Below are 16,501 nucleotides of genomic sequence, written 5' to 3'. Positions count from 1 at the left end.
GTCATGACTGACCATGGGTGATGCATCCTGGTTGTTGGCTGCTTGCTCCAAACCTCGGCTAGGTGGCCGGATGCAAGAATGGGCGATGTCATATGGAGGACAGGCTGTTGCCCATGCAGCACGTCCCCCCTCTCCACGTCGCTGATCGATCCAAAGGAACAGCAGGGCCGTTACAGTTTGGCACCAGCGCTGTCGCAGGAGCTGCCAGAGCGAGGTTGTAGACAACGACAAACTGCCTTAGGGGCTCCGACTCCGGTTTTTCTTGAGGTTTATTCCTGGAGCCTTTTCTATGACTGGATATGGCCACAAGGCAGTGGAGGTTTTAAATCAGAGTTTTCCCTCTCGTAGATGGATTGCCTTCCCAGGCTGACGAGCCCCATCTGCCCGAGACTCATGGGCGTCTACCTTCCCGTGCAGGTCTATAGCATCTGCCCGCTGCCCTTCTAAGATTGCTATATGTGTGTTGACTTGGCTATCATGGTCTGATTTACCTGGAATAATTTGTTTATTGTATATTTATTTGCTGTGTTTTTTGTGTTTAATGTGCCTGTAGAGCTGCAGCAAGTAAGAATTTCACTGTTCTTGTTGTGATGCCTATGATAAGTAAATATTCTTGACTCTCTTGAAACTCTTAAGTCCGACAAATCATTTCACTAAATCCAACAGTGGTTGGATCCAAAGACAGAATCCAAGAAAATCCTTGCTTGGGATTTGGTACCAACAACGGAAGCATATTGTGTCCCAGTTTCTGGGCTAGATTGGCATTGCAGCTGATAAATGACTGAAATGTTTAAGCCAGTTGAATATGCTGTGTAAACTCATTCCTTTGAGCTCAGAACATTGCTGGCTGATTGGAATGGGTTCATTTAGGAGAGTGTCTCAAAAGTCGAGCCAGTCATGTCTGAAGCAATGTTAGGGAGCTTCTTGTCACATTAGGAACTTGCTCCTCCAAATGGTTATGGAAACTGGAGTTAATTGACATTGAATTGAATTGAATTGATTTTATTAGGGACAGTGCATATTAATAAAACATTTGCATGTAATATGCAAGATTGTAGCCAGTAGCTAATTTCCATCTTTAGTCCCACACAAGATAAACACATCCCAAACAAGGTAAAAACAAAAGACAAAAACAAAACAAAACAAACAATATGGTTTAGCCTGCAGTCATAACATAGAATAAATAACAAACACTCAACACAGTTTAAAGTCCCAAAGTCATTGTCTCTTCCCTCCTTGCTCTCCCTCTGCGCTGAGGCAATCCAGGCCTCCGATGTTATGACCTCGCCGGGTGATGGTAGGTAAGTCCCGCAGGCTGAACCCGAGCTCCGCTAGCGGGCCGGTTCAAACTCCGCGGCCCGGGGTGGTCGAAGCTGCCGAAGCTGCCGTCCTCCAGTCCAGCGGACGCAGCTGTAGTTGCGGGAGCTCCGGAAAACAGAACTCGAGCTCCCGATGATGTCGTCCACTGGCCCACTGGCCCGCGGCCGAGCCTCCGAGGCTCCAAAGTCGGGTCGGAAGTTGTGCCGCACCGCAACCACAGCCCCGAAGTCGGCCAGGCTCGCGTTGGTAAGTCCTGGCTCTGCTCCACAGCCTCCACAGCCTCGAGGTCGGTCGCAGTTGGAGGCCGCCATCTCCGCGATAGGCCTCAGCGCAGACGGACACGGAGACGGGGATACGGCAAGAAAGGTCGCATCCTCCCGAAGGAAGAGTCAAAAAACATGTTACACCCACCCCGCCCCACACACACACACAGCCAAACAAACTGAAACAAACCGCAAAAACAGGACAAAAGAAAACAAAAAACAGAAAAGACAAACGGACTGCAGGCGAACCGCAGCTGCAAGGCAGCGCAGCCACTCCCACTTCTGATCAATTGATGGAAGTATACTCGAGGGAACAGAATTGTGTTAAAATGGAGATTAGATCTAATCCAACTGAATGCAGGTACAAACATATTGACCTGAACAGTCTCCTCCCATCCCTTCACTTCACCCACAGCTCCACCCTTCTCCCACCAATACAATCTATTACAGATTGTTGGAAATATATTGGGTTTTTTCACGTGATGCTCCTGTTGCCTTAAGCCATATGACTGTGTCACCCCAACAGAGAGGACTATGGGCACCTCTTTGCCCTCTTGTGCAGCTGCTGTGTTTCATTGCTTGGAACTGGTCTGATAACCCTAATGCAAAGGATGAATCCCAAGTGGGGACAGGCTGGATATCTGCAATTTGCTAACTGAACACTAGATGGCTCCCGGATGAGAATAGCTCTGTGCCAATGCAGTGGGTGTGCTCACTGATAGCATGCTCTACAAGATCTGGACAATTCTTGGAAAATTAATTAGAACAACTTATTATTACTGCACCAGTGCAAATATTTAGGCTATGGCACTAACAAAACTCTCGACAAACTAAACTGACCCATTCCTGAAAACCGCAGTGTTGAGTTGTTCCAGAGATCCGCGTCCAAGCAGCAGGCACATCAGGGTTCCTGCCTCTGGTGACTCCGAGCCGCTGATAGGGAATGGCAGTCTTCCCCCCTGGGGCAGTTTGATGCCAGCCTGTTCCGGTTGAAGTGATGGGACATGTTGAGAATTTATTTGCTTTCCTTCAGCTTATCGTTACAAAAAGCAATTCGGGCTGGTAGCAAACCTTACCCCGATTCATCCGGGCAAAGGTGATGGCTGGAGGCCTTGCAGAAGCCTGGTGCTCGCCTGGATCGGGTGCAACTCCATAAGATCTAGCGCGCAGACCGGACTTTGAAACTTTGGAAATGGCGTAAATTGTGGTGACACAAAAAATAATTTCGCTGTGTTTTAATGAATGAATACGTTTATTGTCATTGCACAATACTGTGCAACGAAATTCCATTACATCTCCTCCCGTTTAAAAAAAAAAAAAAAAAAAAAAAAAAAAACTAAAAAACACCACGGAAAAACACAATTTGACCATTGATTAATCATGGGGGATTCATCATTCATCAATCAGAGCACTTGAATCACCAAGGCATGGTAGGCTAAGTGTTAGGATTAGTGTGGATGGGTACGTGATAGTTGGTATGGACAGGATGGGTGGAAGGGCCAGGCTCTGAGCTGGATGGCTTTATGATTCCATGAATCTAAATTCGTTCCTCGTTGGCAGTGCTAAATGTGCTATTAAAACTGGGCAATTACAATTCATCCCCTTATGGTGCGTAGGATTATTGTCAATCTCTCAGACACACCTCTCCTCAATGGGGGAATCCCAAAAGCAACAGGTTTCAACCAAACTTCAGCGGAATGAGTTTGTGCCATTCCCTTCAGTCTAACCTTTCAATCATCCATTGCATATAATGCCTAATAGCCAAGTCTTGCCCAGAAATTGGGGCATAATTGGTTATCATCATTGGTTCCAGATCAAATGTAGGGATTTGCTTGGATTCTGCCTTGGATCCGCCCACTATTGTTAGATTTAGTGAAACGGTTTATTGGCTTAGGTGTAAAATGAGCTGATATGACAATTCAGTCTGTCTATTAGAGGTTAATTTCCAGGCGTTGGTTTGCTTCTTTGACCAGCACCAGCAATTTCCCTTCTTGGCTGAATTGAAGTCCTTGTTTGTGGAGACTGACCTAATGTCATTCCACATGGTCCCTTTTCCCACTGGACTCCAAATCCAACATCCAGCCACAGTATTGTCAACTATGCAGGTGTTGTAACGTTGACACAGAAATGTCTAAAGAAAGAATATAAATTGGAAGAGACAGTGGTGGGGGAGAGGGAAACGCTCCCCGGACATCGCCAAGTCTCAGAATTTTCGCTCACTCTGGATGTTGTCACCGCTTCACTGACACACACTCTCACACACAACCTAACACACACCCTTACACACACACTTGCACACACAAGGTTTAAAGGAATATGGGCCAAATGTGGATAAATGGGACTAGTTTAGATGGGGCATCTTGATCTGCATGGACAAGTTGTGAAGAAGGGCCTGTTTCCATGCTGTAAGACTATGACACATTGTAGAAAGGGTGCAATTGCTCTGGAGAGGATCCAGGGGTGTTTATGAAGATGTTGGCAGAGCTGGAATTGGTTTTCACTTTGAAGAAATAATTGACAACTGGTATTGTATTCTCTGCAGCAACGGAGGTGAAGAAAAGACTTAACAGTGAATGACTTGAGGTGAATAATATTATGAGACTAGGACCTGTTTCGCTTAACAAAGAGTGTAGGAAGGAACTGCAGGTGCTGGTTTAAACCGAAGATTGACATAAAAAGCTGGAATAACTCAGCAGGACAGGCAGCATCTCTGGAGAGAAAGAATGGGTGATGTTTCGGGTCGAGACCTTCACACAATGACTGGAGATGTGTGTTATCCAATTAAGGGCAGAAATCTGAATTATGTGTTCATCTTTATTGACGTGACACCATAATAAATACATTACAGAAATATGTGGTGGCGCAGCGGTAGAGTTGCTGCCTTAGACCACAGACCCAGATTTGATCCTGACTACAGGTGCTGTCTATACAGAATTTGAACATTCGACCTATGACCACATGGGTTTTCTCCGGATGTTCCGGTATCTCCCACATCTGAAAGAAGCGCAAGTTTGTAGGTTAACTGGTTACTGTAAATGGTCCCTGGCGTGTAGGATAGAACAGGTGTATGGTAGATGGCTGGTCGGTGTGGACTTGGTGGGCCGAAGGGCCTGTTTCCATATATATGTTTTACATATATATCTTAATTTCATTGAACCATATATGGTTGAATATGTGGCATTATTTTTGTCTTGTTTATATAGTCAAAGGGTAAGATTGACTAATTTATTTGTGCAGAACAGTGATGGAAGTCCGACTCCTCTTGCCTTGTTTCTATGGGGTTTTTTCTCTATATTTATGCATAACAGCATAAATTATAATCTAATTTCCATATGGATATACTAAGGTCATTCATGTGCTGCACCTGTTGATCAGAACCTGGCTCTACTGTGGAATGTAATTCGGAATGTAATTTAGCCTAACCTTATTCATATCTAATCCAATTTAAAGCATAAATGTTGCATTCAAGTGTAAGTTAAAAGACTCGCTACAGTATGCACCAGATTGCACAATTTTGAGAAGAAAAATGCAAAAGCTCCCTCGTAAAATAATCGTAAACTATCAATGCGTTTTGAAATAAATTTTGGTGATGCAAGCTTACGATTATTTAAATGGTAAATGGAGCTTCAGAAGCGTTTTCATTTTGCATGTTAAAACCCACCCGAGAACCATGGGCGATTTTGCAATTTTACTGACGGGTTTCTAACTTAATACTTTTCATATAACAAATGAATAAAGATAAAAAGTCAATAATGCCACTTTTGATGAAATGCAGCGAGCAAACGCGATAATTCCCGATATTTTGGATCTTTAAATCTCCAAGAAAAAAGTCCGCTAGCACTTCCGCCTTTTTTACACCTTCAGCTCGCTCTTGTATTTACCTTAGTTTCTATCTTTTTTTTGGACTGTAAATTTAGGTAGCTGTTCCTCACGGTCACCCCGACTGGCTCACTTAATTGCAGCTCAAAAACTGGCCGTTTTCGATGTTTTTAACGGGTGTGAAAGTGCGTGTTTTCCCATTCACTAACATGTACCGGAAGTGACGCTTGTCCCCCAGTTAAAATTTTCGGTCACGTGAGTGGGGATTTACGCTCCAGTGACCTTTCGTGAAATCACCCTATAATAATACTAGCCAAGGCCCAGCGGCCTGAGCAACGTGTTCCTGTGTTGCAAATAGTGATAGAAATTTACACAGATTGTGTCTGTAGAAGGCTCCTGACCCAAAACATTACCCATCTGTTTTCTCCAGAGATGCTGCCTGACTCATTAAGTTACTCCAGCACTTTGTGTCTATGTTTAGAAACTATGTTTAGAGCCCCTGTGATATTTAACCTGTCACATCATTCAGTATTATGCAGTCTGCTCACACACCAGAAGGTAGCTAACATGATGATTTCTTCTGCATGCGTATGTATGTGTACGTGTGCATGTGTATGATGTAAGTGTGTGTTTATTTTGGACCATGTTCCTAATTCTCGTAACTCTGCTGGTGTTTAAATGAGACAAAAGTGTCTGGAAACTCAAAATATAATATTTTCAGTGACCAGACATATTAGAACCTACTCTGCAGCCTGAATCTGCATTGACACATTCAGAAAAAGTGCTTCAGAACCATATGTGGTTTAATCGATGCACCCAGGAAAAAAAAAGTTTGAGACTATGGTCTGCAAGGAAACCATGGCAACTTCCTGCCATTAAAAAACTATTTGCAAATATTAGTAACTTAATCCCAAACTGAACATTTGTTTGCACTAAATTGTTTGTTGGATGGGAGCTGCTTGAAACTGGTTTCCTAATTACCTTCAGATTGATGTCTTTGCCAGTTTGATGGCAGAATTACAACCCAACATCCTCTTGTTTCCGAGAGAGTTCATGGTCGTAGAAATGCCTGTGTTGACCTGGTCCCTGCTATAGGTAGTAATGACCCCCCCTCCATGACTTCTCTGCTGCATCAAACATAACACAGAGCTTTTCCAAACAGCTGCGTAACACAGATCTCTGTGCTTTATGGGCAATTCCCAGGGACGCACACCAAGACTGACCGATTGCTGCTGGAAGGTCAGCAGCTCAGTGAAAGATGCAATCTGCTCTGCCATAACACGTTGGTCTTCCACTATACGAGTTGTCTGCATGTGAATGACAGGGCGCTGGGTGGGGTACACGCTGGGAGATGAACTAAGCTCTGTGAAACCAATGCAAAGACCACATGGGGAAGGAACACAGTCTAGAGTTCAATGGACACTGAGGGACTGGGTCCTATGTTAACCCCTGTCCCACTTAGGACACCTGAACGGAAACCTCTGGAGACTTTGCGCCCCACCCAAGGTTTCCGTGCGGTTCCCGGAGGTTGCAGGTGGTTGCCAGAGGTTGCAGGTAGTGGAAGCAGGTAGGAAGACTGACAAAAACCTCCGGGAACCTCCGGGAACCGCACGGAAACCTTGGGTGGGGCGCAAAGTCTCCAGAGGTTTCCTAAGTGGGACAGGGGCAACACAACAGCATAGTTTAGTTCAGTTCAGTTCAGTTCAGTTCAGTTTAGTTTAGTTTAGTTTAGTTTAGATTAGTTTAGTTTAGTTTAACAGCACGGAAACAGGCCCTCTACACCAACACTATCTTACACACTAGGGACAATTTATAATTTTTACCAAAGCCAATTAACCTACAAACCTGTACGTCTTTGTAGTGTAGGAAGAAACCGGGGCCCCAGGGAAAGCCCATGTGGTCACGGGGAGAACATACAAACTCTGTACAGACAGCACCCTTGGTCAGGATCAAACCCGGGTCTCTGCTGCTGTGCCACTGTGCCATCCGAATTGTTTTCATTGTTTCAGGCGGTAACACGAGTGAAGTGGAGTTGACATATTGTATGAGGGAAATCCAAGTCAAATTTACTGTCATATGTCCAAGTACAGTGACTTACAGACATAATGAAGAAGGGTCTCGACCCGAAACGTCACCTATTCCTTCGCTCCATAGATGCTGCCTCACCCACTGAGTTTCTCCAGCATTTTTGTCTACCTACAAATCTTCACTCTTAAACATAGAGGTTTGACATCAAAATTTTAACTTTGTAACTGGAATCCAGATGGGTGTTCCATTTAATGCATATAGATGTGTATTAACATATAAATGAAAATTAAATTCATACTCAGGTGGGGAAAAATTGATTTAAAAAGGAGCCTTTTCGGATGTACGCAAATCTCCTTTGATCCCCAATTGCCCCTTTAAATGTGGTGGTGATGTATGTTCTTTGACCAGTGTGGTGAAGGCATTAGCCACACAGTCATCAGTGTGAAGAGAGTAAAGCATGGAGGATTGGCACGCAGCCTTGAAATCCACCCGTGTTGCTGGTCAGTGAAGAGAAGATGTCAACAATCCGCACTGATTGAGGTCGGCCAATGAAGAAGTCAAGGATCCAGTAGCAAAGGGAGGTACAGAGGCTTAAGTTTTGGACCTTAGTGATAAGTTTGGAAGGAATGATAATGCTGAGGGCAAATTGCAGTCAACGAGCAATAGCCTGGTGTACATGTTCCCATTATCCTAATGGTCCAGAGCAGAGAGCAAACCCAATGAGATAGCACCTGCTGTTAACCTTTTGTTATTATAGGCTGTAGGGGCAAATGGAAAGGCCAGGCAAGGTTGGTGTTCAAAGTAACAAACTGGTGCGTATCAGAAGACCAGTCAAAGCTGATCTGCTGAGCGCATCTTTGGTACAGCCTTTATATTCTCAACTAAGAAGATTACACGGAAATTATGTTTAGCAGTAAAATTCGTCCTTGGTTACAGAATGGTTACAGAAAGGCCAGGGTGGTGTATGTCTCTGATGAAGTTGGCTGCTTTTTTGAGGCAGCGATTCCGATAAATCTCTTCGATGGTGGGGAGGTCAGAGCCGGTGATAGACTGGGCAGTGTTCACAACTTTTTGCAGTCTTTTCCACTCATGGACGTGCAAGTTGCCGAACCAGGCCACGATGCAACCAGTCAATGTGCAGTCAATAACCAGTCAATCACCCACAAACTCAGGGCAATTCACAGTGGCCCTATTAACCCTCCAAAACCCATGTCTTTGGAAGTTGGAGTACCTGGGGAAACCCACACGATCACATGCAGAATGTGCAAGTTTCACACTGGTCAGGACTAAGCCCAGGCCACTGGAGCAGAACCTTTCTGCCCTGGGCAATCTCCATCACCAAATACAAAGTGGAGGAACGGCATCTCAAATTCTGCTTGTGTAGTTTACAACCTAATACCATGAACATTGAATTCTCCAATTTTAGGTAACTAACCTACAAACAACTCCTCCCCCCTTCCCTTAATGCCTGTGTCCCATCTGCACTCACATCCATTCTCCCCTTCTTGCCCTCCAATCTATATTCCTTCCTCCAAATTTGCCACTGTTCTTTCCTCATCTCACACCTTTTCATCCCTGACCTTTGTCCAACCATCTGCCTATGATAAAAATCCCTTCACCTGTATTTCGACCCAAAACGTTGCCTACTTCCTTCGCTCCATAGATGCTGCCTCACCCGCTGAGTTTCTCCAGCATTTTTGTCTACCTTCCACCTATCATGATGTTGTTGGGGAAGTCCAGGACAAGGGGTCACAGCTTAAGGATAGAGGGGAAATCCTTTAAGACCAAGATGAGAAAAACATTTTTTACACAGAGAGTGGTGAATCTCTGGAACTCTCTGCCACAAAAGGTAGTTGAGGCCAGTTCATTGGCTATATTTAAGAGGGAGTTAGATGTGGCCCTTGTGGCTAAAGGGATCAGGGGGTATGGAGAGAAGGCAGGTACGGGGTACTGAGTTGGATGATCAGCCATTATCATATTGAATGGCGGTGCAGGATCGAAGGGCCGAATGACCTACTCCTGCACCTATTTTCTATGTATCTATGTATCTATCATTCACCAGGTTTTGTGCTTTCCCTCCTCTCTTCCAGATTTCCTCCCCCTTGCCACCACAATCAGTCTATAGAAGGGTTCCAACCCAAAGTGTCACCTATGCCTGTTCTCCAGGGATGATGCCTGGACGGCTGCGTTACTCCAGCACTTTGTGTCTTTTTTCACTGGAGTGGTGAAGCAGTGGCTCTGTCTACTGTGGCGCTGTGATTTTCGACTTACAGAGTAGTTGAAATTGAAGACCCCTTCCTACTTCCACTTCCCCCTCTCCACGGACAAACGTACATCTATTGGATATTTGCACATCTGGATATTTTTGCCTGCCTGGTGACCTGTTGAATGAATGTATGTGGATTACAAATTTCTCTTCAAACCTAGACAGCGTTACCTACTCCTCTCGCATCAGACCAGACGCATCGTTTTTACAGATTAGGTGTATAACAGCAGGACAAAGCTCAGTGCAAATATTCACATGCGATTCATCCCTCACCTTCATTGTTCTGAAGGTGCTTTTTTTCCTTGAATTCAGAATTAATGACCTTTTGCCTCATTGTTTGTAACCAGCTTTGTGTGTCCTCATTAGCTTTACCAGCTTTGTGGATTCAGCTTCATTAATCCTTGTGGTTTCCAAGTGGCTTGAAGCAATGAATGTGAATTCCACACGTGTGAGACATGATGCAGGTATATTTAGGTGATTACACACTACAGCAATCAATTTCAATGCACAAGTGTTGACATTACAACTGCATCTTTCCAGATTACCCAAGCCAGGTGACTCTCCGTGTGCTGGTCCCAGAAGTGGATCTACAATCACACATTCCAATCACTTCACTCTTTTAAACCTCGACTCCAACAGTTCTACACTGTGGATGGCTCGATTATAATATGTACTGGACCAAGTGCAGACCCGTTGGGTCTGTTCCCCCAACGTGCGGTTGTGGGGGGGGAGGCGGCATGCAGCATCACACACTAACTACCCCCCCCCCCCCGAGAGAGAGAGAGGGGGGGGAGAGGGGAGAGGGGAGAGGGGGGAGAGGGGAGAGGGGGGAGAGGGGAGAGGGGGGAGAGGAGAGGGGGGGGAGAGGAGAGGGGGGGGAGAGGAGAGGGGGGAGAGGAGAGGGAGGGGAGAGGAGAGGGAGGGGAGAGGAGAGGAGGGGGGGGAGAGGAGAGGAGGGGGAGAGAGGAGAGGAGGGGGAGAGAGGAGAGGTGAGAGGGGGAGAGAGGAGAGGGAAGTGGGGAGAGAGGAGAGGGAGGGGGGGGGAGAGGAGAGGGGGGGAGAGGAGAGGGGGGAGAGGAGAGGGGGGGAGAGGAGAGGGGGGGAGAGGAGAGGGGGGGAGAGGAGAGGGGGGAGAGGAGAGGGGGTGAGAGGAGAGGGGGGGAGGAGAGGGGGGGGGAGGAGAGGGGGGGGGGAGGAGAGGGGGCAGAGGAGAGGGAGGGGGGGAGAGGAGAGGGAGGGGGAGAGAGGAGAGGGAGGGGAGAGGACGAGGGGGGAGGAGAGGAGAGGGGGAGAGGAGGAGGGGAGGGGAGAGAGGGGGAGAGGAGGAGGGCAGGGGAGAGGGGGAGAGGGGGGGGAGGGGGAGCGGAGGAGAGGGGTGGAGAGGAGGAGAGGGAGGGTGAGGAGGAGAGGGGGGAGAGGAGGAGAGGGAGGGGGGGAGAGGGAGGGGGGGAGAGGAGGAGAGGGGGGGGAGGGGAGAGGGGGGGGGGAGAGGAGAGGAGGAGAGGGGGGGGGAGGGGAGAGGGAGGGGGGGAGAGGAGAGGGGGGGGGAGAGGAGAGGGGGGGGAGAGGAGAGGGGGGGGAGAGGAGAGGGGGGGAGAGGAGAGGGAGGGGGAGAGGAGAGGGGGGGGAAGAGGAGAGGGGGGGGAGGGGAGAGGGGGGGGAAGAGGAGAGGGGGGGAAGAGGAGAGGGGGAGTGGAGGAGGGGAGGGGGGGGAGAGGGGGGGAGGGGGAGAGGAGGAGAGGGGGAGAGGAGGAGAGGGAGGGGGGAGAGGAGGAGAGGGGGGGAGGAGGAGGGGAGGGGAGAGGGAAGGGGAGAGGAGAGGGAGGGGGGGGGGGGGGAAGAGGAGAGAGAGTGCCTTTTTACTTCAACCCAAACCCATACAACCATTTGCAGGCTGTGCTTTTTTACCTCTAACCATATTTTCATTTTCAAACCAAATTAAGGGTACTCACAGTGCTGTCGACATTTGTTCAGTGTCATTCAGAGCTCTGACTGAGTCACACTACTTGTAGAGACTGATTGAGGCACACCACTTCCTGGTTTTATAGTCCCTCCCCCTCCCTCCAGCAGGGACAGCAGAGAGAATGGGGAATTTTGTGAAAACATTAATATCTCTGTCAATTTTCATCGACGGGAAGAATCCTCGGCACACATGCGGCGGAGGGGGACTCTGAGCGAGGTGGCCAAAAATGACGGCCGTAGGTGGCGGCGTTCTCTCGGAATCGCAGCACAGATGGCCAAAACCGGTCAAGAACAGACTCTTAGTAATATAGATTGCCGTTCCACTGACTGGTTAGTATGCAACAAAAACTATTCACTGTTGGAAGGAACTGCAGATGCTGGTTTACACCAAAGATAGACACCAAATGCTGGACAAACTCAGCGGGTCAGGCAGCATCTCTGGAGAAAAGGAATAGGTGACGTTTCGAGTCGAGACCCTTCTTCAGACTTGGGTCGAAATGTTACCTGTTCCGTTTCTCCAGAGATGCTCCCCGACCCGCAAAGTTACTCCAACATTTTGCATCTAGCTTTTCACTGTACCTTGGTACACATGACAATAAACTAAATGTCAACTTCAACATGCTGAGAGATGCACTGTCGCTGGATGCAGCCAACGCCTAGGCTCTGTGAAGAAGGATCACAGTCTAAGATCCTTCTGTTGTTGGTTATTGAGGAGCAGAGTCCGGTGGAGCCACTCTTGAAACAAGGGAAGGGATATCATCTCATGGGGGCACATGTATGGTGAGGGTGTTTTGTTTAAAGATAGGTGGGAACGCCACTGAGCGTGACACTATTGAATGTATAGACACTGTCAATGTATGAAGAGATTTTGCACAGTTTTTGGTTTGTATATTTCAAAAATTCCGAACAAAGTTTATCTTTTAGAAAAATATATATATTTAAAATGGTGAATGAAGTTTATTTTCTTAGAAAAACAAAATGGCATATTTGCTGAAGAGCATTTATTCTCTAGGTAAAAGTAGATGGGCAGGAACTCTGGAAACCTGTTAACTTGTGGAGGACTTTATTAGCATGTTTACGACCTATAACCTCAATCCCCGATGGAATACTTTCGGAACAGGAACGATTTAGGTCAAAGAATGAAAATGTGTAATATCTGTTCTGATTTGGAAACAGCACCTACAGTTGGATCTGTCAAGCAGGAACACTTAGAAGGTAGCAGTAAATCTCATGAAGAGCCTTTCATGAAACTAGAGTGTAGAAAAATGAGAATTTATTTATAAATAGTATAACCTAAGAAACTTGGGAACCTGATGATATAAAAGAGGTGTGTAAATAGAGACCTATGGATGGCCACAGATAGTCCTTCACTTCACACTCCTTGTGGAAAAATAAGAAATGTTACTACTTTTGTGATGAGTTTGGTCGGCTGGTTTACACATTTTTCTTCTTCTTCTCAGGATCGAGGACGATTTTCTTCCACACCAGTTTTGTGGGTCCCGTGGTGATTGCTAAGGTCAAAGCTAGGGTCTAAAGACAATTCCACAGATGGGGCAGGAGGTCAACATGGAACAGATGGGAGAGGATTTATGAGATGTTGCTCTCCGACCACATGCTCAGCCCCAGACCCCCGTAACAGGTATTCTGCTCCAAGCTCCATGACAAGAGAATACCAGGTAGAGAGAGGAAATGGTTCAAGACTCTCACATGCAGGGGGGGGGGGAGGGGTTTGTCCACTTCTATTGTACCACAGGTTCCCCAAGCTTCTTCGCTATTTTGAGTGGTTGAGGGATTTTCATGGGATAAGTGCCGAGATGTTACCTTTGAGGCCTTGAGAACATCCTGAAATCTTTTCCACCCTTTGCCTGGTAATGTTGGGATGGAGATTTTGTCGGTTTCAGGAGTCTGGTGTCAGGCATATAACCATATAACCATATAACAATTACAGCACGGAAACAGGCCATCTCGACCCTTCTAGTCCGTGCCGAACACGTATTCTCCCCTAGTCCCATATACCTGCGCTCAGACCATAACCCTCCATTCCTTTCCCGTCCATATAACTATCCAATTTATTTTTAAATGATAAAAACGAACCTGCCTCCACCACCTTCACTGGAAGCTCATTCCACACAGCCACCACTCTCTGAGTAAAGAAGTTCCCCCTCATGTTACCCCTAAACTTCTGTCCCTTAATTCTCAAGTCATGTCCCCTTGTTTGAATCTTCCCTACTCTCAGTGGGAAAAGCTTATCCACGTCAACTCTGTCTATCCCTCTCATCATTTTAAAGACCTCTATCAAGCCCCCCCTTAACCTTCTGCGCTCCAAAGAATAAAGCCCTAACTTGTTCAACCTTTCTCTGTAACTTAGTTGCTGAAACCCAGGCAACATTCTAGTAAAGTGAGTGATGAAACCGGCCCAATTTTGCCAAATAAGTATAATTAAGACTTCAGTGACTGGATGTTGGCCTTGGAGAGGGCACTGACTTTAGCCAGTAAATTTGGAGGAATTTGGAGGAGATGGCATTGCTGGTAACCCTCCAATTCTTTGAGGTATCTGCTTTAAATGGTTCAGTCTGAAGAAGGGTATCGATCTAAAACATAATTCCTTCTCTCTAGAGTTGCTGCCTGTCCCTGCTAAGTTACTCCAACATTTTGCCCCTATCTTCGGTGTAAACCAGCATCTGCAGTTCCTTCCTACACTCTCTCCGTGCTGTTCTAGCTATAATTTGAAACAGTGGCTTTCAAGTGACGAGATTCGAACATTTCTCGTTAATCACCATGATCAGTGTAATTACCTCTATTGTTCTGCATCTGTAGACCTGAAAGTTTTAGACGGCCCCTTTGGCTAACAACCTGTTAGTTGCAACTCCTTGGACTTAATTAGATATCCTGTAATTTGAATTCTGCACATTTATATCGTCCATCAGTAATTACTGGAAACAAGCTCAGTGGGTGTGTTCCATGCTATGCCTCCACCTGGCACCAATAGTTTACTAAGGCACTTTATTGATGATAGTGACTAACAGGTTATAGTAATGCCATAGGAATTTGCAGTACAAATCTAGATTGAAGAAGAGTCTCGACCCAAAATGTGATCTGTCCATTCCTTTCACAGATGCCGCCTGACCCACTGAGTTCCTCCAGTGTTTCCTTTAGTGTTTTGCTCAAGAATCTAGCATCTACGGTCTCGTGTATCTACGAATCTAGATACGTTGCCATATTCAATCGGTCACTAGTTCAATAGTGCTTTATTATTCACATATGCAACTGCACAGTGAAATTCATTTTGCATATATTACACATGCAGGCATCGCCATTTTTGGCACAGCAGTCATACAGTGTGTAGACAGGAACCAGATGCTGGTTCATACTGAACATAGACACAAATTACTGGAGTAACCTAGTGGGTTAGGCATCACCCCTGGAGAAAAAGGATGGGTGACGTTTCGGTCTTAAAAAGGGTCCCGACCCAAAATGTGACCCATCCTTTTTCTCCAGAGATGTTGCCTGACCCACTGAGTTACTTCAGAATTTTGTTTCTATAGAGTCATACACCACGCAAACTGGCCCTTTGGTTCTGCCCAAATTAGTCCCCAAATTAGTCCCATTTGCCCGCATTTGGCATACCTCGTCTCAGTTTCAGTTCAGTTTCAGTTTAGTTTATTGTCACATGAAGAGCTTTTGTTGCGTGCTAACCAGTCAGCAGAAAAACAAAACATGATTCCAATCGAGCCATTTACAGTGTATAGATACATGATAAAGGAATAACATTTAGTGCGAGGTAAAATCAGCAAAGTCCGATCAAGGACAGTCCGAGGGTCACCGACGAGGTAGATAGTCGTTCAGCATCATTACTCTCTGGTTGTGGTAGGATGATTCAATTGCCTGATAACAACTGGGTAGTCATATCTCAAAAGCACCTATTTTTTAATGTTTTAGCACATACAGTATAGTAAAATTAGAATGATACAGAGAAGATTCACATGGTCCCTGTGCAAGGCTGAAATGCTTATTCGTGAAGCTTTCCATATTTTTCCAGTCTAACAAGATTTCTGCAACCAAAGGCTGCTGATTAGCACATTACAGCTTGCAGTACTGTATATGCTGAGGGACACACTGGTGCTCAGTGGAGCTTCTCCAAAGGCTTTGTGGGGAAGGATCACAGTCTAGGCTCCTACTGCCACAGGACACTGTGTAACAGCTTCTCAACACTTCAGGGAGTGTGGCATGATCCATGGCATTGCTGTTTTTGCAGAAATATATATTGGCTTGATTGCACAAATAATGTAAGGGAAGACATATGCTGATTGTGTTCAATGCTCTGCATTTATTTCTTATGAAGATGGACACAAAAAGCTGGAGTAACTCAGCGGGCCAGACAGCGTCTCTGGAGAAAAGGAATAGGTGACGTTTCGGGTCGAGACCCTTCTTCAGACTTGGATCAAAATGTCACCTGTTCCTTTTCTCTCATTTTTCATGAACTTTGCTAATTGACCCTTTAAATGTTAATTACCATTTTAAATGTTTCCTTAACAAGTTTATTTTTGCCGCAGTCAATATTCCTCCCTCAAACAATACTGACAACAATAAATCAACCCACTGCTCATCCACTGGCTGCAGTGAAAGTTTGTCGTAGGTGATATGGGTCAAGCTTGAAGGAAGCTGCAGGAAGTTGTGGACATTGCCCAGTGCATCACGGGGGTCGACCTCTCCACCGTTGAAGGGATCTTTAGGACGCACTGCCTCAAGTAGCGTTGACTCATAAAGGCAGACCAACACCATCCTGTCCACTCTCTCTTTTCACTGCTAGATTCAGGAAAAAGGTACAGGCACCTGAGAACCA

At 46.1% G+C, this 16,501-nt stretch overlaps 1 non-coding gene across 1 annotated transcript; it reads left to right on the top strand.

The window, feature by feature from the left end:
- Nucleotides 1-15,589: 15,589 nt before the first annotated feature.
- On the top strand, nucleotides 15,590-15,693 carry LOC116972626. Its single transcript, XR_004411834.1, has one exon. It is a non-coding gene; the product is annotated as a U6 spliceosomal RNA (small nuclear RNA).
- The last annotated feature ends 808 nt before the right edge of the window (nucleotides 15,694-16,501 follow it).

Source organism: Amblyraja radiata, chromosome 4 (genome assembly GCF_010909765.2).
Source record: "Amblyraja radiata isolate CabotCenter1 chromosome 4, sAmbRad1.1.pri, whole genome shotgun sequence".
Classification (NCBI taxonomy): Eukaryota; Metazoa; Chordata; class Chondrichthyes; order Rajiformes; family Rajidae; genus Amblyraja; species Amblyraja radiata.
Note: the sequence above shows the minus strand (reverse complement) of the source record. Positions and strands in the feature narration are given on the sequence as shown.